This window comes from Oncorhynchus masou, chromosome 33, assembly GCF_036934945.1.
Source record: "Oncorhynchus masou masou isolate Uvic2021 chromosome 33, UVic_Omas_1.1, whole genome shotgun sequence".
Classification (NCBI taxonomy): Eukaryota; Metazoa; Chordata; class Actinopteri; order Salmoniformes; family Salmonidae; genus Oncorhynchus; species Oncorhynchus masou.
Window position 1 is genome coordinate 28151215 of NC_088244.1, and position 27744 is coordinate 28178958.

The following is a 27744-nucleotide window of genomic DNA, read 5'->3' on the forward strand; positions in this document are numbered from 1 at the left end:
ACAGGGAGGAGGGATGGATTGAGGAAAAGACAGAGAGGAGGGATGGATGGAGTGAAAGACAGAGAGGAGGGGGATTGAGGAAAAGACAGAGAGGAGGGATGGATTGAGGAAAAGACAGGGAGGAGGGATGGATTGAGGAAAGGACAGAGAGGAGGGATGGATGGAGTGAAAGACAGAGAGGAGGGGGATTGAGGAAAAGACAGAGAGGAGGGATGGATTGAGGAAAAGACAGAGAGGAGGGATGGATTGAGGAAAAGACAGAGAGGAGGGATTGATTGAGGAAAAGACAGAGTGGAGGGGGATTGAGGAAAAGACAGAGAGGAGGTATGGTTGAGGAAAGGACAGAGAGGAGGGGGATTGAGGAAAGGACAGAGAGGAGGTATGGTTGAGGAAAGGACAGAGAGGAGGGGGATTGAGGAAAGGACAGAGAGGAGGGATGGATTGAGGAAAGGACAGAGAGGAGGGGGATTGAGGAAAAGACAGAGAGGAGGGATGGATTGAGGAAAGGACAGAGAGGAGGGGGATTGAGGAAAGGACAGAGAGGAGGGATGGATGGAGTGAAAGACAGAGAGGAGGGGAATTGAGGAAAAGACAGAGAGGAGGGATGGATTGAGGAAAGGACAGAGAGGAGGGATGGATTGAGGAAAAGACAGAGAGGAGGGATGGATTGAGGAAAAGACAGAGAGGAGGGATGGATTGAGGAAAAGACAGAGAGGAGGGATGGATGGAGTGAAAGACAGAGAGGAGGGATGGATGGAGTGAAAGACAGAGAGGAGGTTGATTGAGGAAAAGACAGAGAGGAGGGGGATTGAGGAAAGGACAGAGAGGAGGGGGATTGAGGAAAGGACAGAGAGGAGGGATGGATTGAGGAAAAGACAGAGAGGAGGGATGGATTGAGGAAAAGACAGAGAGGAGGGATGGATTGAGGAAAAGACAGAGAGGAGGGATGGATGGAGTGAAAGACAGAGAGGAGGGGGATTGAGGAAAGGACAGAGAGGAGGGGGATTGAGGAAAGGACAGAGAGGAGGGATGGATTGAGGAAAAGACAGAGAGGAGGGATGGATTGAGGAAAAGACAGAGAGGAGGGATGGATTGAGGAAAAGACAGAGAGGAGGGATGGATTGAGGAAAAGACAGAGAGGAGGGATGGATTGAGGAAAAGACAGAGAGGAGGGATGGATTGAGGAAAAGACAGAGAGGAGGGATGGATGGAGTGAAAGACAGAGAGGAGGGATGGATGGAGTGAAAGACAGAGAGGAGGTTGATTGAGGAAAAGACAGAGAGGAGGGGGATTGAGGAAAGGACAGAGAGGAGGGGGATTGAGGAAAGGACAGAGAGGAGGGATGGATTGAGGAAAAGACAGAGAGGAGGGATGGATTGAGGAAAAGACAGAGAGGAGGGATGGATTGAGGAAAAGACAGAGAGGAGGGATGGATGGAGTGAAAGACAGAGAGGAGGGGGATTGAGGAAAGGACAGAGAGGAGGGGGATTGAGGAAAGGACAGAGAGGAGGGATGGATTGAGGAAAAGACAGAGAGGAGGGATGGATTGAGGAAAAGACAGAGAGGAGGGATGGATTGAGGAAAAGACAGAGAGGAGGGATGGATTGAGGAAAAGACAGAGAGGAGGGATGGATGGAGTGAAAGACAGAGAGGAGGGGAATTGAGGAAAGGACAGAGAGGAGGGATGGATTGAGGAAAAGACAGAGAGGAGGGATGGATTGAGGAAAAGACAGAGAGGAGGGATGGATTGAGGAAAAGACAGAGAGGAGGGATGGATGGAGTGAAAGACAGAGAGGAGGGATGGATGGAGTGAAAGACAGAGAGGAGGGGGATTGAGGAAAGGACAGAGAGGAGGGGGATTGAGGAAAGGACAGGTAGGGATTGAGGAAAGGACAGGGAGGAGGGGGATTGAGGAAAGGACAGTGAGATTGGTCAGAAAACATTGCCCAGCTTCCCAGCTGCAATACTAATATGAAAACAGGGCCAAGCCTCTCAATCCAGCCCAGAAAAATCCATCATAACAGGAGATTGTTTCCGATGAGAAGGCAGAATCACCATATCAGCAGCAAAACACAAGTCAATCTGGCATGAAAGTCCTAAAGTAACGAGTGCAGCGGTTTAGCAGGATGAGGTCGGGCCAGAGACTCAATCAGGGCAGGGAGGGGGAAGGCAGGGAGGGGGAAGGCAGGGAGGGGGAAGGCAGGGAGGGGGAAGGCAGGGAGGGGGAAGACAGGGAGGGGGAAGGCAGGGAGGGGGAAGGCAGGGAGGGGGAAAGCATGGAGGGGGAAAGCATGGAGGGGGAAGGCAGGGAGGGGGAAGGCAGGGAGGGGGAAGGCAGGGAGGGGGGAAAGCATGGAGGGGGAAGGCAGGGAGGGGGAAGGCAGGGAGGGGGAAGGCATGGAGGGGGAAGGCAGGGAGGGGGAGGCAGGGAGGGGGAAGGCAGGGAGGGGGGGAAGGCAGGGAGGGGGAAGGCATGGAGGGGGAAGGTAGGGAGGGGGAAGGCAGGGAGGGGGAAGGCATGGAGGGGGAAGGCAGGGAGGGAGGAAGACAGAGAGGGGGAAAGGCAGGGAGGGTGGAAGGCAGGGAGGGGGAAGGCAGGGAGGGAGGAAGGCAGGGAGGGGGAAGGCAGGGAGGGTGAAGGGAGGGAGGAAGGCAGGCAGGCAGGGAGGGAGGAAGGCAGGGAGGGGGAAGGGAGGGAGGAAGGCAGGGAGGGGGGGAAGGCGGGGAGGGGGGAAGGTGGGGAGGGGGAAGGCAGGGAGGGAGGAAGGCAGGGAGGGGGAAGGCAGGGAGGGAGGAAGGCAGGGAGGGGGAAGGTAGGAAGGAGGGAAGGTAGGGAGGAAGGCAGGGAGGGGGAAGGCAGGGAGGGGGAAGGCAGGGAGGGGGAAGGCAGGGAGGGGGAGGGAGGCAGACCGGCAGGGAGGGAGGGAGGCAGGCAGGCAGGGAGGGAGGGGGAAGGCAGGGAGAGGGAAGGCAGGGAGGGGGAGGGAGGCAGACCGGCAGGGAGGGAGGGAGGCAGGCAGGCAGGGAGGGGGTCTTCACTGGAAAATAAAAAGCTGACAGGGACAAAGAGAGCAAAAAAAATACAACTGCCAAATATGCAATTATTATTTGGCAATTTTTACAATTAGTAATTACAGTCTTGTCCCGTCGCTGCAACTCCCAAATGGACTCAGGAGAGGTGAAGGTCGAGAGCAATGCGTCCTCCAAAACACGGCCCTGCCAAGCCGCACTGCTTCTTGACCCGCTGCTCGCTTAACCCGGAAGCCACCTGTACCAATGTGTCGGAGGAAACACCGTAAAACTGGCAACCGAAGTCAGCGTGCATGCAGAGAAGTCGCTAGAGCGCGATGGGACAAGGACATCCCAGCCGGCCAAACCCTCATCTAATCCGGACGACACTGGGCCAATTCATGGGTCTCCCGGTGGCAGCTGGCTGCAACACAGCCTGGGATCGAACTTGGGTCTGTAGTGACACCTATAGCACTGCGATACAGTGTCTCAGACCACTGCGCCACTCAGGAGGACACCAAATCTGCAATTTGAGAGATAAGGAATTATGTTCCTTTCCCAACAGTTTACATATTTGTGTTGAAAAAGTTCAACGTTAATGTTTAAATTCCCCCAAGTGGGAATATTTAACAGGATGAAGAGGCAGACAGTGGGCCGTTATTGGGTTCATGTTCAGTGGGCTGTTATTGTTATTCATTTACGGGGAGGGGATAGCGTGTGAGATGTGTGTATGTTTTGATAAGGTTTATGGAGTGTCTTGTTGAGGTGGAACAGATTGATATCGCTGTCAGGCTGAGAGGGGGGGCTCCTTGGCTGTGTGCTGACTGCTGTCTGAGGCCATAAGGGCATGGGGCCATACGGCTGTTAATAGTAAGGCTGTGTGGCTGGCTGTGTGGCTGACTGGCTGGCTGTGTGGCTGACTGGCTGGCTGTGTGGCTGACTGTCTGTCTGTGTGGCTGGCTGTGTGGCTGACTGGCTGGCTGTGTGGCTGACTGTCTGTCTGTGTGGCTGACTGTGTGGCTGACTGGCTGGCTGTGTGGCTGACTGGCTGACTGTGTGGCTGACTGGCTGGCTGTGTGGCTGGCTGTGTGGCTGACTGGCTGGCTGTGTGGCTGACTGGCTGGCTGTGTGGCTGACTGGCTGGCTGTGTGGCTGGCTGTGTGGCTGACTGGCTGGCTGTGTGGCTGACTGGCTGGCTGTGTGGCTGACTGTCTGTCTGTGTGGCTGGCTGTGTGGCTGACTGGCTGGCTGTGTGGCTGACTGTGTGGCTGACTGGCTGACTGTGTGGCTGACTGGCTGGCTGTGTGGCTGGCTGTGTGGCTGACTGGCTGGCTGTGTGGCTGACTGGCTGACTGTGTGGCTGACTGGCTGGCTGTGTGGCTGGCTGTGTGGCTGACTGTCTGTCTGTGTGGCTGGCTGTGTGGCTGACTGGCTGGCTGTGTGGCTGACTGTGTGGCTGACTGGCTGGCTGTGTGGCTGGCTGTGTGGCTGACTGGCTGGCTGTGTTGCTGACTGGCTGGCTGTGTGGCTGGCTGTGTGGCTGTGTGGCTGACTGTATGGCTGCTGCTGTGGTCCAGTGTGCCTCTGCTCGCCATGCAAGGCACTGATTAGAACACTGCACTCCATTTATACTGTACTGCATTCCATGCCTGACACAGTGACCTCACTGACAGCTGCCCACACACACACACACACACACACACACACACACACTTGTGTTTTTTCTAGGTCAAACAGGATTAGCGTGGACAAGCAGCTCTGCCCCGTCAAGGATACAATGACTCAATGGCAGTTCAATTCAGTTGGCCACTGAAGAAGCCAGACAACCAGGCCTCTCCATCCTGTACACGCTGTGTCACACACTCACACACACATCCAAAACACACAGGAACAGCTTCATGTGGTAACAGGTGCAGCTTACCAGACACAGTCACTCACAGTCATAAAAGGCGGGTGGTTCTGACAGAATCAGTGTCAGTATCTTAGAGTAACTATGTACAGTATTCATTCCATACCTCCTGAGTTGAGGGATTTAAAAGGATCAAATATCCTGACCAGACTGGACTCATGACCTCACATCCACTACCAGTACATACTAAACACAGAACACTACATACTAAACACAGAACACTACATACTAAACACAGAACACTACATACTAAACACAGAACACTACATACTAAACACAGAACACTACATACTAAACACAGAACACTACATACTAAACACAGAACACTACATACTAAACACAGAACACTACATACTAAACACAGAACACTACAGAACAAACACAGAACACTACATACTAAACACAGAACACTACATACTAAACACAGAACACTACAGAACAAACACAGAACACTACATACTAAACACAGAACACTACATACTAAACACAGAACACTACATACTAAACACAGAACACTACATACTAAACACAGAACACTACAGAACAAACACAGAACACTACATACTAAACACAGAACACTACATACTAAACACAGAACACTACATACTAAACACAGAACACTACATACTAAACACAGAACACTACATACTAAACACAGAACACTACAGAACAAACACAGAACACTAAAGACCAAACACAGAACACTACAGAACAAACACAAAGTCACCCATAACCTGCTATTCCAGTTCTTTCAAGTCTCCAATCAAATAAATGCTGAGAGTGCTGGATTGGAGAGTACCGGGGAAATGCTAGAAGTGACGTATCCTAGCCCACCTGGAGCTGACTTTTACTAGCCTTAATACCGGTGGGAAAGCACTCCTAAAAACACAGCAAACTGTGTGACTCCATGAAGATTGCAGTGCCATAGTAAACTCAAGGCACTCCAAGGAGAAAGATATATAAAAGACAATCACCAGCTCCTTCTACTCTGCTGTAAAGGAGAATGCCGAGCCTGGCTGTTTCAGCCCTAAAAGCCCCAGTGCCTGACCTGCCAGTAAAAGGTCTCACTGCAGGAGGAACAGCAGCACCGCACTGCAACAACAGGAGGGTCTATAAACAGCCAACGAGACATGGAGAAGTGGACAGAATAGATCAAGCATTCTAGAAACCAACAGTGCAACACTTGCATTGTCTGCACCCACACTGTCCTCCACACCATACGGCATGCATTAATGGTGTTCCCAAATATGTGTTGTCATTGTTATGTTCCCTAATAACAAAGGAGTAGAGTGAGTCTGTGAGGTATAGCCATGAAGCAACCACCCTCATGCAGAACAGACAGTGTCAACACTCTCTTCTCTTCTTATAGGGTAGTCTATTAGGTTTATGACAATGACCTCATTTTATAGCAGGTGTTATAGCGCCACAACACTCATAAAAATTGTTTCAATTGCACTGACTGAAGTCCAAACTAAGACAAATGCCCTTATTCTTCCCTAAAGGCTGGGTATCTATCCAGTTTACATTTGTCAGATGTATGGCAGTGCTCTCTCTCTCTCTCTCTCTTTCTTTTTACCCTCTCTTTCTTTCTCTAGCTCCCTCTTTCTCCCTTTCTCTCTCTCTCTCTTTCTTTTTACCCTCTCTTTCTTTCTCTAGCTCCCTCTTTCTCTCCCCCTCTCTCTCTCTTTCTTTTTACCCTCTCTTTCTATCTCTAGCTCCCTCTTTCTCTCCCCCTCTTTCTCCCTTTCTCTCTCTCACTATTTCTTTTTACCCTCTCTCTTTCTTTCTCTAGCTCCCTCTTTCTCTCCCCCTCTCTCTCTCTCTTTCTTTTTACCCTCTCTTTCTTTCTCTAGCTCCCTCTTTCTCCCTTTCTCTCTCTCTCTCTTTCTTTTTACCCTCTCTTTCTTTCTCTAGCTCCCTCTTTCTCTCCCCCTCTTTCTCTCCCTATTTCTTTTTACCCTCTCTCTTTCTTTCTCCAGCTCCCTCTTTCTCTAGCTCCCTCTTTCTCTCCCCCTCTCTCTCTCTCTTTCTTTTTACCCTCTCTTTCTTTCTCTAGCTCCCTCTTTCTCCCTTTCTCTCTCTCCCTATTTCTTTTTACCCTCTCTCTTTCTTTCTCTAGCTCCCTCTTTCTCTCCCTCTCTCTCCCTATTTCTTTTTACCCTCTCTCTTTCTTTCTCTAGCTCCCTCTTTCTCTCCCCCTCTCTCTCTCTCTTTCTTTTTACCCTCTCTCTTTCTTTCTCCAGCTCCCTCTTTCTCTCCCTCTCTCTCCCTATTTCTTTTTACCCTCTCTCTTTCTTTCTGTGGCTCCCTCTTTCAATCCCTCGCTCTCTCTCCCTCTTTCTCCCTTTCTCTCTCTCCCTCTTTCTTTTGACCCTCTCTCTTTCTTTCTTGAGCTCCCTCTCTCTCCCTCTCTCTCTGTCTCTCTCTCCCTTTCTCTCTCTCCCTCTCTCCCTTTCTCTCTCTCCCTCTTTCTTTTACCCTCTCTTTTCCTCTTTCGTTCTTTCTCTCTCTCTCCCTTTCTCTCTCTTTCACCTTCTCTCCCTCTCTTTCTAACTGGTAGAAGAGGAAAACGACCCCTGATACAGGCTGAGAGCCTCCTCTCGACCAAGCAGTACAAGCCTAAAAGGACCTACTCATTTTCTTAATAACACAATTGCAACACTGCAGTTTGGAGCCAGTTTAGATTATCTACGGCGAATTCCATGATAAAATCCAGCATTTCAGGGCATTTTGAAGCACTTAAAATACTTAAGTGATTGTCGCTCCAGGGTCCTCTTTAGCGTACAGTCAAATAGAGGGGTTTCAAATCCCAGAACAGGGCCTGTGAGGGCAGCAGACTGTTTCCTGCTTTTCTTGGTTTGTCAGCACACATTCCTACTGCACAGCATCATCATGCTCGGTGCATTCTCCCTCCACTGGCCTATTTACTTAAGCGGTGTGTGTGTGTGTGTGTGTGTGTGTGTGTGTGTGTGTGTGTGTGTGTGTGTGCGTGTGCGTGTGTGTGTGTGTGTGTAGATGTATGGGTTCGTGTATATGTATATGTTTTGACACTGAGTGAACTGATCTCTGACCAGCACTAGCTGTCTGATGACAGGACAAAGAACACATTTTACCTAGATAAGCTCTCTCACATACACTCACACACACACACACACACACACACACACACACACACACACACACACACACACACACACACACACACACACACACACACACACACACACACACACACACAGAGAGACCATGATGAGTAGGGCGGAAGTGGTCATGACATTTTGACAGCTGGTTATTGTCATGCAAACTGTAATTGACTGTTAATTAACATAAACATGTGTAGCATCTCCTGGTTTCCATAAACATGTTTAGCATCTCCTGGTCTCCATAAACACGTTTAGCATCGCCTGGTCTCCATAAACACGTGTAGCATCTCCTGGTCTCCATCAACACGTGCAGCATCTCCTGGTCTCCATCAACACGTTTAGCATCTCCTGGTCTCCATCAACACGTTTAGCATCTCCTGGTCTCCATCAACACGTTTAGCATCTCCTGGTTTCCATGAACACGATTAGCATCTCCTGTTCTCCATGAACACAATTAGCATCTCCTGGTCTCCATCAACACGTTTAGCATCTCCTAGTCTCCATAAACACGTTTAGCATCTCCTGGTCTCCATAAACACGTTTAGCATCTCCATCAACACGTTTAGCATCTCCTGTTCTCCATAAACACATTTAGCATCTCCTGGTCTCCATCAACACGTTTAGCATCTCCTGGTCTCCATCAACACGTTTAGCATCTCCTGGTCTCCATCAACACGTTTAGCATCTCCTGGTTTCCATAAACACGTGTAGCATCTCCTGGTCTCCATCAACACATTTAGCATCTCCTGGTCTCCATAAACACGTTTAGCATCTCCATCAACACGTTTAGCATCTCCTGGTCTCCATCAACACGTTTAGCATCTCCTGGGCTCCATCAACACGTTTAGCATCTCCTGGTCTTCATAAACACGTTTAGCATCTCCTGGTTTCCATAAACATGTTCAGCGTCTCCTGGTCTCCATAAACACGTTTAGCATCTCCTGGTCTCCATCAACATGTGTAGCATCTCCTGGTCTCCATAAACACGTTTAGCATCTCCATCAACACGTTTAGCATCTCCTGGTCTCCATCAACACGTTTAGCATCTCCTGGTCTTCATAAACACGTTTAGCATCTCCTGGTTTCCATCAACACGTTTACCATCTCCTGGTCTCCATCAACACGTTTACCATCTCCTGGTCTCCATCAACAGGTTTAGCGTCTCCTGGTCTCCATAAACATGTTCAGCGTCTCCTGGTCTCCATAAACACATTTAGCATCTCCTGGTCTCCATAAACATGTTCAAGCGTCTCCTGGTCTCCATAAACACGTTTAGCATCTCCTGGTCTCCATCAACACGTTTAGCATCTCCTGGTCTCCATCAACACTCTCTCTCTGCAAGACACGGGATATTCTGCCCAAACTCTATGCCCTGGGGGCTCCAACCTTGTTCCTGCAGCTAACCAGTGCTTCATTTGGGAAACCAGGTGAAACCAGGTGAAATCTGTTGGGGAGCATCGATATTAACATGTTTTCTCAACAAAACCATATTTCACTAAACTGTTGACAGCCCCCCTGCGCGCTGGAGAAAGGAATAAAGGAGAGAGAGAGAGAGAGAGAGAGAGAGAGAGAGAGGAGGAGATGGAAACACATGGTGGTGAGATATTCTATATAGCTAATGGGAATGTGTCACCCAATTGATTAGGAAAATATTTTTTTTTAAATCCCTATTACTAGGCTGAACAAAATCAAATATGAATTCAATAATTCATAACTGTAAACCGCCCTGCACAATCAATGAACCAACAGCATGGCCTCGGGCTATATGTTCTCTCCCAAAATCATGGATCAACATTTAGAGCGTAGCATAAGGTAACCAGTCCAGCCAGTATGCATGATAATACAGTCCACACTCAAAGTTGATCACTAGAATGTGTTTAATTTTGGCTCGACCAATGTATGTACCAAAGACACCTTCAATCACTTTGTTTTATGTTTCTCTGCCATCCGTAATAGACTAGATATTGTATAATGGCACAATCCTCATTTTAATTCTGTGGAGTGTTTTCGGGCTCATAGGCTGTACTATGCATATGGGTGATTTGAATTAATCATCACCTTAGAAATTGCTGTCCATTTCACTGTGTTAGACTTTGAAACAACATCCACAACGACCCTGTTTTACACTGTTTCAACCTGCTGTTGAAATGGATGATCCCAGTGAGGTGAGTTTTAAAAGCATGATACTGTTTTGATGATAAGTGTTGGACCTGCCTAACAGGCTACAGGGAGGGAGACAGTAGACCTGCCTAACAGGCTACAGGGAGGGAGACAGTATACCTGTCTGACAGGCTACAGGGAGGGAGACAGTATACCTGTCTGACAAGCTACAGGGAGGGAGAAAGTAGACCTGTCTGACAGGCTACAGGGAGGGAGACAGTAGACCTGTCTGACAGGCTACAGGGAGGGAGAAAGTAGACCTGTCTGACAGGCTACAGGGAGGGAGACAGTAGACCTGTCTGACAGGCTACAGGGAGGGAGACAGTAGACCTGTCTGACAGGCTACAGGAAGGGAGACAGTAGACCTGTCTGACAGGCTACAGGGAGGGAGACAGTAGACCTGTCTGACAGGCTACAGGGAGGGAGACAGTAGACCTGTCTGACAGGCTACAGGGAGGGAGAGAGACAGTAGACCTGTCTGACAGGCTACAGGGAGGGAGACAGTAGACCTGTCTGACAGGCTACAGGGAGGGAGAGAGACAGTAGACCTGTCTGACAGGCTACAGGGAGGGAGACAGTAGACCTGTCTGACAGGCTACATGGAGGGAGACAATAGACCTGGCTGACAGGCTACATGGAGGGAGACAATAGACATGTCTGACAGGCTACAGGGAGGGAGACAATAGACCTGCCTAACAGGCTACAGGGAGGGAGACAGTAGACCTGCCTAACAGGCTACAGGGAGGGAGAGAGACAGTAGACCTGTCTGACAGGCTACATGGAGGGAGACAATAGACATGTCTGACAGGCTACAGGGAGGGAGACAATAGACCTGCCTAACAGGCTACAGGGAGGGAGACAGTAGACCTGCCTAACAGGCTACAGGGAGGGAGACAGTAGACCTGCCTAACAGGCTACAGGGAGGGAGAGAGACAGTAGACCTGTCTAACAGGCTACAGGGAGGGAGACAATAGACCTGCCTAACAGGCTACAGGGAGGGAGACAGTAGACCTGCCTAACAGGCTACAGGGAGGGAGAGAGACAGTAGACCTGCCTAACAGGCTACAGGGAGGGAGACAGTAGACCTGTCTGACAGGCTACATGGAGGGAGACAATAGACCTGCCTAACAGGCTACAGGGAGGGAGACAGTAGACCTGCCTAACAGGCTACAGGGAGGGAGACAGTAGACCTGCCTAACAGGCTACAGGGAGGGAGAGAGACAGTAGACCTGTCTGACAGGCTACATGGAGGGAGACAATAGACATGTCTGACAGGCTACAGGGAGGGAGACAATAGACCTGCCTAACAGGCTACAGGGAGGGAGACAGTAGACCTGCCTAACAGGCTACAGGGAGGGAGACAGTAGACCTGCCTAACAGGCTACAGGGAGGGAGAGAGACAGTAGACCTGCCTAACAGGCTACAGGGAGGGAGACAGTAGACCTGTCTGACAGGCTACATGGAGGGAGACAGTAGACCTGTCTGACAGGCTACATGGAGGGAGACAATAGACCTGTCTGACAGGCTACAGCAGCACAGATCAGTTAAGACCAGTAGCCGCCTTTAAGACCCAGGCACGGAGAGGAGGAGGAAACTGCGGAAAACACCCGCTGAGGGTAGGAGGGGTTACCAGTCAACTGCCTGCGAACTTGCCTCACCGAGCCAATGCTGTTGTTGTGTTTTTATCAATTCATCGTGAAATAGCACATCATTAGCTTGGTTACGAGTATGTTTAGCTATCATTCCACTCCTTGTCATTCTAAACATCTGTGTCATGCAGTATGTCACAGAGTACAAGGAGTGGAATGTTAGCTAAACAGATTGGTACCCAGGCTAGCACATCACAAGGCTCCCTGGAATGTCTCCCTGCCTCTCCTATCCAGCTTAAAGTCACACACATGATTCAAACAGGATATTAGGATTCAAGTTCTCGCTCAAGAACTCAGAGATGAGTGTCATGCTTGATTAAATGCTACCACTTGAGGTGAGCAGACACACACACACACACACACACAGATAGACACACACACACACACAGAGAGAGATAGACACACACACACACGCACAGCCACGGCCACTACAAGATGCACCCAACTCCATTGGAAGGAGGGCTTTCATTTCTAATGCAGGGTCAGGGTCTCTCGGCGAATAACCACTTAGATAAATTGTGTGTGTGTGTGTGTGTGTGTGTGTGTGTGTGTGTGTGTGTGTGTGTGTGTGTGTGTGTGTGTGTGTGTGTGTGTGTGTGTGCGTGCGTGCGTGCGTGTGCGTGACCGTGTGTATGTGTGCTCACTCACGAGCGTGTGCATGGAAGCGTGTGTGTGTGTGTGTGCGCCAGTCTGTGTGAACACGTCCGTGTCATCCCCGGTGCTCCTGTGACATTTCCAGTGGTATATTTCAGTTCCTGCCGTCTGGGTTTGTGCTAACACAATTACAGCAGGCTAATGAACAGAGCACCCAGATAAAGTACCCGCCACGCACACTTCCGCTCAGCATTTCAATCTCCTTTAAAGGCTACATTTGCATCTTTAATATAAATGAAATCCCTCATTAATGTGCAGATGGCTGATCAGATGTGAGCAGGGTGGCAGTTAGCCTAGTGCTTAGAGTGTTGGGCCAGTAATCGAAAGGTCGCTGGTTCCAATACCCGAGCCGTCAAACCTGTCAATGTGCCCTTTTGCATGGCACTTAACCCTAATTTGCTCCAGAGGCACTGTGCTACTCTGCCTGACCCTGTAAAACAACACATTCCACTGCACCTATCCAGTGTATGTGACAATAAAACATCTAATATTATTTTATATTTTTATATTAAAATTGACACCATTTGCCCTCCCTCTTTCCCCTGCACTGCCCTCTGTGCTTTGACTCTGTGCCCTGGTATTAGACATGCTTGCTTTCAAATCTTTGCATAGTCACTCTACCCCTACCTACATGGTGTGATTTGATTTCCCATCTAGTAGAAATGTGCTATTGTGACAGTGATTGACCATAGTGGATCCAAATTAAGATTCCAGAACTGGAAGATTCCACTGTGGAGGGTTTATAGGGGAATGCTTCAGGGCTCTCTCGCACGGGGCAGCTCTAGCCACGTTATCTGCCAGAAAACTGGGTCTGGCTATGGATGTGGTTCTGATTAGTGCGGCTCGGGCCTGAAAGCGCTCCAGACGTGCACGGCCAGAGCCAGGGGAATATGGGATAGGGTTAGCACGGCTCTCCACCTTTATACGCTTTATACAAGCGATGACAGCACACACCTGTTTCCTTACTGACCCCCGTACCCCCTACCATCCCGAGGGGAATTACACTCTATTGGAGTGAGATGGGCGTTGGAGGAGGGGGGTTGATCTCTGTCAGGTTGGTAGCCACTGGTATGTGGTAAAGGCCGGTGATTCAGGCAATTCATCCAATCAAGCAATGAAGTAATTCAGCACACCTCTGAAATATAAACAGCCGTGGTCCACTTGGGAAAATAAGCCTAGATATTATAGCCTTCTGTCTGGGTCTATACCACACTAATGTACTGGCACTCATTTCACATGTAGGATCCGGTTATACTACCACATTACTACAGGCATTTAGTAGTATCTACTCCAGTGAATGAGTACTTAGGGGGAGAGATGAAGGGATGCAGAAACTGAACAGACTCCGTGATTTTCCCGCTCCACCAGCATCCCGACTCTCCACAGCACTCTGTTTGTGAGTTGGAGTAGTACATACACACCCCTACTAATCAGCAAACACTCAGGAAACTCGCAACAAAAACAGTTTTTTACGTAAACCAACATAGCATTCCCTAAGTCTCTATACTGCCGTGTCAGTTGTACACAAATACACAACAGCATTCGTTTGGTTGTAACAATTTATGAGAACGCCCTCCTGTTACTTAGTAGGGGACGTGATATAGGGATGTATTGGAGGCCCTGACTCAAACAGAGAGCCAGAGCTATTCCTCCTGGCCTGCTCCCTGGCCTGCTCTCTCTTCCTCACGGCCCAGAGGATCTCGACTCATCACTGGAGTCTCTCAGCCACAGACGACTCAACAGGAAGTTGGGAAGAATGGCTGGGGAGTTGGCAAAACTGGCTACGATTGGGAGAGGATTGACCCTAGGTAAACACTCCACGCCAAACACACATGCACACACACAGACACAGTCATGTAAATGATATGGACTATACAGGAGTTGTGTGCAAACAGTCCCACTAATATGTGCACACAAACACACACCAAACATCCGTCGTACGAGCTACCATCCCACAGTAAAACATATCGATCGCCCATGACTGGGACTGGGGGACATTCAGTCAGTCTTCCTAAAGACCACTATACAAAGGGGGTCATTGGGGCGTGAGAGCAGGGTCGTGTGAGAGGACTTGGCCTGCCCTGCTGTGGATCACACCCTGCATTACTGTGCATAGCTGTGTCTCCAAAGACCTTCTCTTATCAGGCCTGAGGTTAGCAGGCTGATACAGAGCTGTATATGTAACAACCAACACTACTTCATCCCCAACTTGAGATGGGATCTCACTGTCAAATTACTCTGGGACCAACTGTGCCTCAGTTACACACAGTTACACACACGCACTACATCTGTCCCGGGTGTAAAGGTGTGTTTCTCAGACAGATAGTTATACCAAACGCACAGAGATACACATAGAAACACACACAAACACAAATATACACCTAAAAAGAGCTCAAAAGGTTGCAAAGAGAGAAGTTTACATTTATTGACAGAAGTCTCTTAATTTCACTTTGTTGCCGTCTGAGTATCAACCAATTCATTTTCCTAAAAATCCACTGGAGTGAGTGATGTACTAAGTCCCCTGCTAAACTTAAAGCTAAAGCTTCTGCTCCACTGGTCATTGAGCCCAGAACCACTGGAGGGATTTGTAAGGCTAACAGCTGTTTGGGCTGTGGCTTGGGGGTTGTCATGACTAACAGTCCTCCCCTCATCTTCGTCATCCTGCTATGCTATACTAGAGAAACACTGCAGTTAGTTCCTTCACAAATAAGCCATTTGTGATTTTTTTCAAATGTAACCAGGGGGAAAACATCTGACAATTATCAGCCCAGTTCCACTGTAATGTGATTGAGGTCTAATGTGGCAGTAGGTGATCAACTGAAATGCATGTGTAAATAAGCACACAAGCGCAAACACATTCGGAAACCGACTCCCATGCCAAGACAGCCAGAGGCACACAGCTGGTCTGTTCTCCTTCTGCCCTGAACTGTGATAGTTAGCAGGGAAACATGCGAATAGAATCTCATCAGGGAGAAGGTATGTGAACCCTGACCCCTGCCCACGACCCACAGCAGGCCAGGTTCCTCCATGCGCTGCCAGGATAATCATTTCCATAGCAGGCCATTCGGACCACCAGAGAGAAGGCGAGGGGAGAAGAGGGCTTCAAAGCCGGCTGGGTAACGTTTGCACACGCCAGGTCTGTTAAAGGAATCATAAAGGAATCACGCTGCCGATGTTCCACAGAACAGGCCATGTTTCTCAGCCCATGTCTCCCTCCTTCTCGTCCTCCCCCTCCACCTCCACACCGCCGCTGGCTAGCTTCTCTCCAAATCATGACCAAGCAGCACATGTTACAGGAACACCGAACACTGCCTGGGCTAGCACTGCATCCATGTATGTCATAGCAACACCAGCTAGCTACTAGACTAGAGCACTGCATCCATGTATGTCATAGCAACACCAGCTAGCTACAAGACTAGAGCACTGCATCCATGTATGTCATAGCAACACCAGCTAGCTACTAGACTAGAGCACTGCATCCATGTATGTCATAGCAACACCAGCTAGCTACTAGACTAGAGCACTGCATCCATGTATGTCATAGCAACACCAGCTAGCTACAAGACTAGAGCACTGCATCCATGTATGTCATAGCAACACCAGCTACCTACTAGACTAGAGCACTGCATCCATGTATGTCATAGCAACACCAGCTACCTACTAGACTAGAGCACTGCATCCATGTATGTCATAGCAACACCAGCTACCTACTAGACTAGAGCACTGCATCCATGTATGTCATAGCAACACCAGCTAGCTACTAGACTAGAGCACTGCATCCATGTATGTCATAGCAACACCAGCTAGCTACTAGACTAGAGCACTGCATCCATGTATGTCATAGCAACACCAGCTAGCTACTAGACTAGAGCACTGCATCCATGTATGTCATAGCAACACCAGCTAGCTACTAGACTAGAGCACTGCATCCATGTATGTCATAGCAACACCAGCTAGCTACTAGACTAAAGCAAAGCATCCATGTATGTCATAGCAACACCAGCTAGGTACTAGACTAGAGCACTGCATCCATGTATGTCATAGCAACACCAGCTCGCTACTAGACTAGAGCACTGCATCCCTGTATGTCATAGCAAAACCAGCTAGCTACTAGACTAGAGCACTGCATCCCTGTACGTCATACCAACACCAGCTAGCTACTAGACTAGAGCACTGCATCCCTGTACGTCATAGCAACACCAGCTAACTACTAGACTAGAGCACTGCATCCATGTACGTCATAGCAACACCAGCTAGCTACTAGACTAGAGCACTGCATCCCTGTACGTCATAGCAACACCAGCTAGCTACTAGACTAGAGCACTGCATCCCTGTACGTCATAGCAACACCAGCTAGCTACTAGACTAGAGCACTGCATACCTGTACGTCATAGCAACACCAGCTAGCTACGAGACTAGAGCACTGCATCCCTGTATGTCATAGCAACACCAGCTAGCTACTAGACTAGAGAACTGCATCCCTGTACGTCATAGCAAAACCAGCTAGCTACTAGACTAGAGCACTGCATCCCTGTACGCCATAGCAACACCAGCTAGCTACTAAACTAGAGCACTGCATCCCTGTACGTCATAGCAACACCAGCTAGCTACTAGACTAGAGCACTGCATCCCTGTACGTCATAGCAACACCAGCTAGCTACTAAACTAGAGCACTGCACCGCTCAGCAACACCAGCTAGCTACTAGACTAGAGCACTGCATCCCTGTACGTCATAGCAACACCAGCTAGCTACTAAACTAGAGCACTGCACCGCTCAGCAACACAGTGGTATTGAAGAAGCGCTATTCATCCGTGAAGGCCTGGTAAGTTACAGGTCACCCAGCACGGTAACACTGACAAATGCCACTCTTCATCCTGGCCTTTCACTTAACCCTTTCAAATCCCCACAGGGGGGGTGGGGGGTGCACTTTTCCACACATTCTTCTTGCGATGCGTGGTGTCCATCAGATGCATGGCACTAGGAGGTCTTCTGCTCTGACATGGAGAGGCAAGGATTACAAACCCTATGGCTGCCTCAGGCCTTGTGACGTTAGGGAGCAGTGATCACCGTGATACATCAGGAGGAGCAGGACAAGGACATGAATAATGAGTTAAACAAAGGGAGAAGGGAAATATCCTTTCCCTGGCATGTAGTGGTCTGTAGTATAACCCTCCCCTCCCAGAGAGATCAATAAGCTCATTCAAATCCTTTAATGGGGTATTAATTAGGAGATTACTGAACACCAGCCTGCACTTCACCCCTCCTCTGTCTGCACTGAGGCACTCAGTGGAGACCACTGTCTCAGGGCAGGACTGCATCAGGCCCCGAACTCAACCACAGCTCCCAAACTGATGGTGCTATGTCAGTATAGACCTCGGTCAGAAGACATGACATGACAGCTGGACCAGAACTCAACCACAGCTCACCTCACGCACCACTGGTCCAAAGTCAGTGGAGAACACTGACAGAGGACATGACCGCATCTGGACCAGAACTCAACCACAGCTCACCTCACACACCACTGGTCCAAAGTCAGTGGAGAACACTGACAGAGGACATGACCGCATCTGGACCAGAACTCAACCACAGCTCACCTCACACACCACTGGTCCAAAGTCAGTGGCGAACACTGACAGAGGACATGACCGCATCTGGACCAGAACTCAACCACAGCTCACCTCACACACCACTGGTCCAAAGTCAGTGGAGAACACTGACAGAGGACATGACCGCATCTGGACCAGAACTCAACCACAGCTCACCTCACACACCACTGGTCCAAAGTCAGTGGAGAACACTGACAGAGGACATGACCGCATCTGGACCAGAACTCAACCACAGCTCACCTCACACACCACTGGTCCAAAGTCAGTGGAGAACACTGACAGAGGACATGACCGCATCTGGACCAGAACTCAACCACAGCTCACACACAGCTGGTACCCTGTCACTTGAGCCTAAATAATGGCTTTGACAGGAGATAGGGTCATCACTTTTGACAGCATCTCTTTTGATTTAAACAAAACCTTCCATACATATTTGCCAATGGGAAGAAGTGGTAAGAAAGTTACTATTTGGACCTTAATGCCAAAACATTCAAATAAAATGCTCTTGGTCGCACACACCTAATTAGCAGATGTTATTGCGGGTGTAGCGGAATTAAGAAATATATAAATATTTGGACAAGCAATGTCGGAGTCCGGGATGTATAGACAATATGGACAGTATATGGATAGAATATGTAGTATATCTGAAGGATGTGGGCACTCTCAGGAGATAAAGGTGTTCAAAGTTGAGCCATTTTGCATACCCCACCATACCATGAGACATCCAATCTTAATCACTGGAAAATACATTTAAGTTGAATTGTATTTTCTAATTACTGCCACTAAGATGGCCGCCAGTTCACCCACCGTCAAATGTCAACTTAAATGGTCATGTCAATTCTAGTATCTATATTTCTATGATTTCAATAGGTTTCCTATGGAGGATTGACAGTATTATTTAAAAAAACAGATATTCCATTCAAGTCAACATTCTCTGATGTGTGGACCTCCAACCATCATTATGTTACCATTTAAAAGTTTACATTTCAATTGTATTCCCATTTTAGTAAATGTATCAGCCAAAACATGACACCCACCCTTTAAGAGCATGTTTTGTCTCAACTGATGGCGGGCACAACACAAACACCTTATATAAAATAGGGTCTAAGCTACAACGTATGCGAATATGAAAAATCTGAATTGACCTTTAAAGAAAAAAAAATTATACTTTTTTTAATAAGCTTATAATTGATATCAATTTCAACCGTTTATCTTTTGCAGTGATAAAGACTAATATTTTGATAAGGAAATGCAAAATATTTAAACTTTGAGCACCTCTATCTCCTAATTGTTTTGGCATTCGGATCCAAAAAGTCACTTTCTGAGCACTTCTACAAACGTGCAAATATGTATGGAAGGTTTTGTTTAACTCAAAAGGGGTGCTGTCAAAAAGTGATTGAATTCAAATGGATTTACCAGATAGAGACCTTGACAAAGAGGCCACAGAGCTGTGAGAATGGTTAACAAGCTACCCCTCACCCCATTTCCCAGGGCCAACCCCCTTCTGAAGGCACCATCCCTCCACACATTCAGTGTTTTGATGACACCAGATGTCAGTCTCTGCAGCACTGAGGCAAACACCACAGGGGAGGAGGGACAATAGATGGAGGGAGGGAGGGAGGGAGGGAGGGAGGGAGGGAGGGAGGGAGGGAGGGAGGGAGGGAGGGAGGGAGGGAGGGAGGGAGGGAGGGAGGGAGGGAGGGAGGGAGGGAGGGAGGGAGGGAGGGAGGGAGGAAGGAGGGAAGGAAGGAAGGAAGGAAGGAAGGATGTTGTTGCTGCTACATGTGAATCCTTGCGCCGATAAATAAATAAACACGGGCGTGTCAGCCACAGGTGCTCTGGCAGGGGGTGAACTAGGGTCTCTTGCCCCAGCTCAGAAAGGGCAGTGTTGTGCGAACCCCCCCCCCCCTCTACACTTCCCTCTCCTCCCTCAGAACCAGGGTCTGTCTCCCCTGTCCAGTCCCCACAGGGAGCTGATTTGTTGTGCTGGTGGTGTCCGTACGGCCGGGCTTTCCCAGTCCCCAGGGCCAGACTCCTCCTGTGATTCCCTCTCTATTAGTCTTACATACAGCCCTGGCCTGCTGAATTATTACCATCCCTCGATACACAGAGCAGCAGCTTGGTAATAGACTTAATGCAGTATATCGGACAGGAGAGAAAATGACAAGAAATCATCTATATGTAATAGTAGTAAACAATCAACGCATAAGACAAAATGATGAGATTTTGTGAAGAATAAACTACTGACTTTGCTTTAGTTTCACATTGGGGAGGAATTTATAGCAAACTGTTGTGTGGGGGAAAAGACACACGAAGTGTAGACATACACACACACAAACACACAGTGTACTGTAGACACACACACACACACACACACACAGTGTACTGTAGACGCACACACACACACAGTGTGGTGGTGTTCTCACTAGGAACCCCGACCTGCCGAGAGCAAAGTCTCAGCTGAGATCTCTAAACAAACACTCTTCAAAACACATTTGGGGAAGAAAAAAACAGCATTCGCCGGGAAATGTGTTGAGTGAATTCATCTCCATGCGTTTCTACAGCCTCCTCTCACAGAATGCTACAACAGCACATCTGGTAGAGCAAAGTAACAAAAGCCTGTGATAGGTCACGGCGACAGCAGGCAACAGATGGTAGAGTGTGTGATGGCCTGGACCTACGGGCTGAGAGATATGCTGATGTTGAAATAGAGATGGGTCCTGGAGTACGGGGGTGCAAAGCTTCCAAAGTTCCTTCCCACCAGGTCCGACGCACCTAAACAGGGTGTCCTACTGGCCTTAAGGCCTCAGTACCCAGAACAGTCTTTGTGTTGCTATACAGAGCCAACAGCAGGGCAAGTTAGGATACTATACCAGATAAGAACACTGAGCCCTGATAAGGCAAGCACTATGTTACCAAACCACTGCAAAGTCATTTTAATTATTGGGTGAGTGTAATAATAACTTACACTTAGAGAGGGTCGTGTGCTCATAGACACACACACAAACACACACTGTCACGTTTGTCTTTGACTAAGCACTCAAGAGAATGAGGTGGACCAGCCAGTGTCCTGATCAGGAGGAGTGCTATGCATGCAGACTAAGACGTTCCCAGGCTCCTGCCCAGACTGTCAATATCATTGTCACCGTCAGACTCGGCGTCCCAGGAAAGCCCTTCCTCCCCTCTCCTCTCTGCTGCAAGCCAGCCAAAACAGTGGATCAGAATAGAAGATGTGTCTCAAATCTATGTGACGAAAAAACACCCGTCTAACTTTGGCCATGGCTCAGGGCTACAAATATAATCCTCACCCACCATGATTATTCCATGTGTTATTGTTTTTCTATTTGTTCTACTATTTCTCTATTTTTCTCTCTGCATTTTTGGGACTGGCCCGTAAGTAAGCATTTCACTGTCTGTATACGCCTGTTGTTTACGAAGAATGTGACAAATACAATTGGATTTGATTTGAATTGTGAAGGATGATGTGTGGATGGTAATGTGTTGGTGTGTGCATATTATCACGATCCTTGCTGTAGGTGCTGATACGATGTGTATTGCGATTCTCACAATTCTGTAAGTATTGTTTCAAACATATTGCTCACCATATGTCTACTGCAGAGGGACAGGAGAGAGCAATGAGAAAAGGAGTTTTGATCAGTCATGGAAATAAAAGTGCTGAAAACGTATTAGCTCCCTATTTAAAAAGATGATGGAGAACAAGCTATGAAGGAAAAATACTATTTTGGTGCAGGTACAGCCAACTAGAGCAAAAAATAAGACATTATTGCAATATGTGTCTAAATCTCTCAATCTAGCAGTAAAACAGACATTCCTAATTCACAGGATAATTTTTTTTAAAGTATTTTCATAAAAATGTTATTATGTTGTTGTTGCAGAAACGCCTTCTTGAACGTGAACTTTCATGCGTCTTAATAGCAAACTAGTAGGTGATCTGTAAATATGAATACAAATTAAAGTATGAGCCTCGTTCATTTCTCACAGAGAAACTAAGGATTTTTCCTGGCTAGCCTTGATTGGCTGAGATAATGGAGGGGATGGTCATGCCGTGAGATAGGTCCTGATTTGTCTGCCATGCCACATAATGGGGTCTTCTCCGATCAGCGAATACTGCAGATCATTTTTAGCAATGGACAACTGCAAACATGTTTCTGTAGCTCTCAACAACATTGCTCCCCTGAACTGAACTGCCGCTATAGAGAAAGCTCAGTGGGAGAATGTTGTGATACATTCTGGAGGACGATGGGCTCCACCTGTACCCGAATACCCGAGACCCGATCCAGAATTCTAAATGATATCACAGGTCTGGGTCGGAAATGATTGTCACGGGTCTCGGGTATGTGTAATTTTAACGGACTTGTCCGGAAGGACCCATACAGATCAAAATGTGACTCCTGCAGTAGAGAGAGAAAGATACATTTTATCATTTATGCTGCTGCTCTTTGCTTTTCACAAGAGTGGCGCGTGTAGCTTGTTGTTGTTGTTGGCCAATCATAAATCATCAAGAGGCAAATAGGCAAACGTTAGGAGATTATCTAATCAATGGAAGGTGGAATTAGAATGATGGAATGGAAGGAGAAGGATAGGCTACAACGACCAAGAGCCAACATATTCTGAATGGAGTTGTTATTTGTAACTGTGTGCATGCAGCCTCAATAAGTTGCTTGGTTTCTAACGCCAGCTAATTATACATTGTATCTCATTTAGTCAGAAATCTGTTTGTATTGTTAGTTGTTGGTTAGCTTTACCTGCATATTAATACTGCATCATTTCATGCATGTTGGGGATTTTCTGGCACTTGTCTAGAAGGTGGAACAACATGTTTTTCGAAATTTTAAATAAGCATAACTTTTCCATGTTTCCCCAAACTGCAGTGTATAATATACAATTCTGAAGCTTTGAACCTGCACTTTTATAGAATGTACAAAAAGCCAATCTTGGAAATGGACATAACATGGGAAATATGGAGTCACATACCCCCCCCCCCATCACTAATACTGCCAGGGGTTTACTATTCCAATACCGTGGAATGGGACCATCCTCTTCAAGTCAGGTGTACGTACTGTATGGATAACAACCAAAACACATGTACAGTATTTACACATATAGGAGATTTTGAGGAATAAGTGCTGATAAAATTGTGTTCACTCCTGACAACAGTGTGCAGGCCGTCAAATAGATATTCAAATTGAATTTGAGAAAACAAACGGCATGTTTGCTGTGGAAACAATCAAATGGAATACTAATCACTGACTTAGAGCCCATGGTCTTCACAGAAGACTGTGACTTTGACAACATCGAATACGTCTGCCTCCTCCATTTTCTTTACCTGTCATTTTCCCCCCCAAAAAATGTAGAAGAGAAACTATTTCAATCTCTGTCCCTTTGATCTAGGTGCCCTTTTCCAGCAGAGCCAGCTTCAAAACATTTCCGACATAAAAGCTCCACTATCCCTGACAGACCAGAGCCTTGAAAGAGAGGATAGGAAAAAGTAGAGGACAAAAATACCGAAGAATAGTTTGTTATTACTGAAATGAATAGAGTCTACTGCAATAACAAAACATTTCAAATAGGTAAAAATAAGAATTTAAACGAATCAACAATTACATGGATTCACTAATTGAAACAGAAGTGATAGGGTTTATCACTCTGGGATGTTGTCCATACACACCTGGGGAAAAAAGCATTTTGTTCGTTTGGAACCGTTTGGAACTTTGAGACACAGATAGATGCACTGAGTGATGTGTCAGTGGCCTGTTTAGGGTGGGAGCTGTCAGGGACAATCATTCCACATAACATATCTCCCTGTCATTCAAGCAGATAAGGGCCATAAAGGTCCGATTCAAATGCTTACTTCTACCATACTGTTCTGTTTGACATCATCTATGACTGTATTTTACACAAAATAATTGCCTACATGCGCCGATTCGAGGACACAGAAATGCACGGTGACTGGCATTCCATACTAAGTGGGGTATTCATGGCCCAAAAGCTGGCAGGTTGCGATATTGATCTGGTACTGATGGTTTCGTCTTACCATCCAAACGCATTGTATGCACCCCGCAATGCACTTGTATCCTCCATGGACTGGTTCGTACCTAAAACATTCTCCATTCAGGCTGCAATGACGTCCATTTCCTCCTTAACTTGATTTAATGGTGAGAAGACGGAAACAGTTTTGTAAAATATGCTTACTTTCTTTATGAAACACCATTTTCCACCACCATGCTAGTGGCTAATGATACTTCCTGACGTTGCACCCTGTGTTCAGCCAGGGGTAACACTTCAATCACACCGACAGCATCATTGCATTATGGTACACCAAAAGTACGTTAATTTCTAATGGAACCCTGCGTTTGCCTTGCAGCATTGCGTTGCACAGGCAGTTGCAGTGCGTTCTGTGCGGTGCATATGTTGGATTTATCCAATGTATGCATCAAATTGTATGTGTCGGCTTGACAGAAATGGTAGCTGAAGGTGAATGTTTAACTTTTGTTGCACACATATCCAGATGATGCTGCGTTCCATTTTGCATTATGTTGCTGTCAGTGTGATCAATGCATAAACAACAGACTGCTGCAACCTGATTGGCCAAATGCAATATTCAACATTTAAAAAAAATAAATGTTTTTACAATATGCAACATCGGAGACTAGCATTTCTAGCCATTAGCCACTTTAGCATGGTGGTGGGAAATTGTGTTTCACAAAGTATGCATATTTTACCCATGTCTGCAATTCTTGCCATTACATTTACTTAATGAGAAAACAGACGCCTTTGCAGCCTGACTGGAGAATGTTTTAGGTATGAACCGGTCAACATGGGACACGAGTCCATTGCCGGCTGCATACAACGTGTTTGGATGGTAAGATGGAAAGACTCAATATCGCCATCTGCCGCCTTTGGGCTAGGGTATTCATGGCCTCTCATTTAAATGTCTTATTTTGGCCTGCGCGTGGCTTGTCCCACTGTCCACTGATAAACTATGTGTTTATGTGACCCACACTTTTCAGATGACATGCATGCTGAGCACATATTGCACTGAGTGCATGTGAAAAGCAAATTAACAGACATGCAGTCCAGATTTAAAGGAAAAACAAGACAAATGTATGGAGCCTTTATAGTATAAGCTACTGTAGCTAAGGAATGACTCCAGCGTCCATATGATATTCAAATAACTCCCGATTGTAAAACGTCTTATCATATATGGCTATGGCTACTGTAGCCTATGAATTACGGGTTGTTTTCAGTTGATATGGCCAGACATTTTTCCTCCACAAAGGAGATGCAAAGGGAAACAAAATAAAGATTGCCTTAGGGCAGCCAAACATGAGCGCGGGAACCATGACACAAAGCCCCCAGTGAGCGCCCCTCAAAACAATATCACTCACCGTTAGTTGATTCATAACGCAAGTAGGGGCCTAAATCAACCAGATTTCCCCACTATTGTTACAATAGGGATGCATGCCTGTTGTATTACGTCGCTAGGCTATCAAATCAAATAGCAAGAGGAGCGCGATGAAAGCTAACAGATGTCTGCAAAAATGAAATCAATATATTTAAGTGGACCCATTTGTAATTATTGAAAATTGTGGAAGAATAGCCTAAACGGTTCGCACATCTAGTGATTGCTTCTTAGCCTGTCATCCACATTATGCTATTTATGAGTAGCAAGACCACACACCAATGTGTAAATAAAACTTGGATGGTCGTCTATGAAGTGGCCCTCAAATTCTCCAATAAGGCCCCCATAATAAAAAATAGTGCCCGTTTGGTTACGCATAAAAATACATTCGCATCCCTTTAATCATATAGCCTATCGGTAGGATAGAAAAGCCTAATAAAAACGTACTTGCATATAGTACTTATATGTCTACCAATGGTGCATACCCTGTGGTTGTGTGAATAACATCACGGCCAGCACCGCATGCATGTAGACTACACATCTAAACACACTGCAATAGGGAATCTTAACAAAAGCGGGACACCACCAAAATGGTTAATCCCCTAGATAAATTCGGAAATAAAAGGAATCACACTCCAAGAGAAATCTGAAAGCCACGCTGATGTCTGAACATTAATATGCATTGTGGACAAAAAAAAATCCGATCGCCAAAATGCGGAGTCTAAAGTGGAGGTTATATACGAGCTTCTTCCAACACGTTCCAGCATAGTCATACCACTTTTATCCGATTTTCTCGGCATCGAAATGAAATGCATAGGCTGCATCCAACAGTCATCCCCAAACCAATCGTCACCTACGCATTCTGTGTAAAAACAAATATATACGATTACATTAAAGTGCATGTTGATGCGACATTAAAATAATGGTATATCCAACTGCGTCAAGACATTTCAAAGCTTCTGAAATTACTTCAATAAATTGCCATTTACGGCTTTATTTTTCTCCAGGCAATGACACAGTGGCAAGCTCTATGTGTGCAAGTTATGGAGTTGAAAATGAAATTGAATTTTCTATTCTCCTTTTCTATTCTCCTTTTCTATTCTCCTGCGTGATCTGCACACATTCTGCATGTAAGAGAACGCCCCAGCTATGTAGCCTTCACACGGCTGCTTGACACCTACTTATGTCCATTCGTAACCGGTCTACTTTACCAACTTGCCAATCATATCAAATAGGGCGTTCAATTATTTTGCCAAACAATGTGGTCTGCCCAAACCTGAATAGGCTGAGGGAACGCAGATAGCCTAATTGAACCTAAAGGATTCCCTCAAACCGCATTCATTGAGTCCTCGGTTGCCTATCCGAATTATATTAATACTACGACACAGGGAATAGAAACAGCCGGGGAAGAGACATCCGGGGAGAGAGAAGGAATGTCAGTCCCTCAATCGAGCCACAAACTAAGCTACAAATGACACTGTAATAACCACGTTATAAGTGAAGTTGCAGCAGAAAAGTTTTGCTCTACTTACGGATAATTGTGATCTTGGGGTTTGTTTTCTTCAGCATGGTTAAAATATTAAACTTGAAGGCATTTCCACGACTGTCACGATTCTCGCCCAAAAGCTCCGCGTTCCGAGTCTTGAGCTTCTCACAGCATGAATGGAGTGGTATGCGGTCTGAGCTCGCAATAGCAAGTAAAAGCCTTGTTCTGAGCGGTATGAATGCTTGCTGCCGCTGTCTGCTTGGTCGCGTCGCCGCCTACCGCGTGTAGGTGGCAGCGTTGGGCACGGTAGTGGCCTCTGCATTTGACTTGGTGACAGCTCTGTTATAAGGGAAACGTCGTCAGTCAGACTTCTTTCCAAACACGGATTGATTGAAGGTCATTTTTTTTCATGAAGTTTAATCATTCCAACATAATAGGCCCAGACTAGACTTGGTTCTCAATTTACTGTTGAGGGTTAGAATAGTAGAATACAAGGTGTAGATCCTACATTTGGTTCTGCATCAGCAGTTTTTCTCTTGATTTATCAGTCACTGAACATCACTCAATTAGCCGTGTCAGCTAACATTTTTAAATTGGTAAATTAGTCTATCTAGTCAGTTATCTACACTGAACAAAAATATAAACACAACATGTAAAGTGTTGGTCCCAAGGTTCATCATGAGCTGAAATAAAAGAGCCCAGAA

General features: G+C 46.9%; 1 protein-coding gene across 2 annotated transcripts in view; it reads right to left on the reverse strand.

The window, feature by feature from the left end:
- The window catches only part of LOC135528182 (plexin-A1-like), a 299019-nt gene extending 271813 nt beyond the window's left edge, over window positions 1-27206 (reverse strand). For both annotated transcript variants that reach the window (XM_064957082.1, XM_064957081.1), the window contains exon 1: window positions 27087-27206. The gene's annotated coding sequence lies outside the window, so the exon portion shown is untranslated. The remainder of the gene's footprint in view (window positions 1-27086) is intronic.
- Window positions 27207-27744: the final 538 nt, after the last annotated feature.